Source organism: Pinus tabuliformis, chromosome J, assembly GCF_031772625.1.
Source record: "Pinus tabuliformis cultivar Carrire ecotype Pingquan chromosome J, CPIR1, whole genome shotgun sequence".
NCBI classification, from domain to species: domain Eukaryota; kingdom Viridiplantae; phylum Streptophyta; class Pinopsida; order Pinales; family Pinaceae; genus Pinus; species Pinus tabuliformis.
In genome coordinates, this window is record NC_142295.1 from 1,093,197,435 (window position 1) to 1,093,199,832 (window position 2,398).

The following is a 2,398-nucleotide window of genomic DNA, read 5'->3' on the forward strand; positions in this document are numbered from 1 at the left end:
ATAATAAATATGCATTTCAAAAATTATATGATATGAATTCTCTTATATAATAACATAAATTAAATTATTAATACCATTAAATGTACATTAATTTTTAAATTATATGATATTAGCTTTTAAGTAAGTTTTTTATTTGGTTTGAAATATATTCTACAAAAACATCCAAATTTGAAATCTGTAAACTTATAAATTTTTTATAGTCGATGGTGTGATAACTTGCAAGCTACCTCTTTATTTTTCGTTGAACAAGTAGCCGTGGTTAATTTGGATAGCCAGAACACACTATCCAAAAAAAACCCAAAAACACGAAGGTGGCCTGTGGAATATGTGGGTATCTGTATTTCTGTGTCAGGGTATGTATGGCAGTAAAGCTTTTGATCCACCTAAAAATCTTTAATTAATACGGGCCAATGGGAAGATTCCACTTTTGTAGAAATTCCAACAACTTACACACTGTCCATTTGTTCTGGCGAGTAGCGTATAAGGCACAGCGAATGACAATGTTGTACCTATGGATATTGACCATCCACCAACTCGCTTTTGATTTTAAACGAATGCATGAATGAAGGCAGGCAACCTAGAAAACGACGATAAGGACAAAGTGAAAAATTGGAGCAGGTCACCAGTGTATACCAAACCTCCATGGCGGTGATAATTCGGTGTGTAACACGGGATTGATCTATGGTACTTGGCACGGGAATCATCGGTGGTGAGGATTTGTGTGCATATTCTTTTTTTACATAAAATTTTGTTATTTTAAATATATATTATTGGTAATTTAAAGAGTGGGTAGGGGATATCTTTAGTCTCGTGGACGTTCAATAATTTTTTTCTTCTACATTGAAATGTTGACATCATGGGACAGATGTGTTACAATGTGATGATGATGGTCAGAGTCTCCTCAATACTTTCGCTTTCTTTTGGCATAGATGTGTTATAATGTGATGATGACCATTATAGTCTCCTCAATACTTTGCCTTTCTTTTGGCACATTCATAGTTATGTTTAAACAAATTATCATTAGTTATATGTCTTTACATTTAAAAGGATGTTGATGTTGGGGTTGGGGTGTTGTATATTTGTATATATGCTTTATTCTTAGTGGAATAGGTTGAGAAGGTGAAAGTGAGGTTTTGTCTTATAGATGTAAGTGCAAATCAAGAAGCATCTTCATGTAAATTAATAAATGGATAGAGAGTGAGTAGGATAGGATAGAGTTAAATGTGTCTATTTATCTTGTACACAATAATGTATAATAGGGAATTATCCCTATATTTAGTATAATGTAGTCATTGTTATTGTACAAACAATTGCACACCTTTACCCATAGTAAGATTGGTGGCATGCATATGACAAAGCTTATTTTCTTCACATACAAATGTATGTCTACACTTTGGACACAAATTCACACCTTCATTCCCATGGTAGTGAGTCAAGGAATGGGGAATGGGTGAAGTTATGCTCTTACATTAAGGTGGTGGGAGGTGAAGATGTTTAAAGGCTCAAAATATTCTTCCTACACAAATCAATGAAAGAAGAATGTGTATAAAAATATATAAACATAGTTTGGTAATAAACAACACAAAAACATGCAATCATTGAACAACATGATTTCATGGGGAAAACTCTTTTAGGAGAAAAAGCCCACACTCTAAAGAATGCTCAATGTATAATTTAAAGTTTAGCAAATTGTTCCAATATGTTACAATCTTTGTACTCACAAGAGGATTTTTTTAATGGCATAAGGTTCTAGAGAAATTTTAGTAGCATAATAGTGAGTTAAAAACTTTCACATTATTTCTCCTACCCAAGTACTCAATAAAATAGACATAATAAAAGCATAGATCATTTATGCTTTTCTAATTCTACATGATGGAAATGCTAATGATTATTGGCCAATTGTTGTTTGGTAGCATTCATTGCATGTCATTGCTCAAAATGTATTCCTTGCTATGCTCAACATCTATACCATGCCACTACTCAACATTTATTGAGATAATTGCTCTGCTACACAACTAAAAGGTGTATGACACACTTGTCCCAATATTCTTACACTTGTCATATACCTTACAAGAGATTAAGGGAGAATGTATTAAATTGTGAGCTAACTACAAAGGTTTTTAGGCCCATAGACTCATAGCACCACTTGAATTTACTTGTGCTCACCAAATGCATCTGCAAAATTTTGTGAAGTGTTGACTTTCTCTAGCATCACCTTTTCATCCTCTACCCATGTCCCAAATGAAAGGGCATTAAGATATCAATATGCGTTGTATTTGCATAAAAGGTCAGGTTCTTATTAGGTGGCTTAATAATATTGATGGTAGGGGCATCCCTTTTCTTCCTTCTAGGCCTTCTAAGACATTCTTCTTTGATTAATTTATTATAAATGGGAACA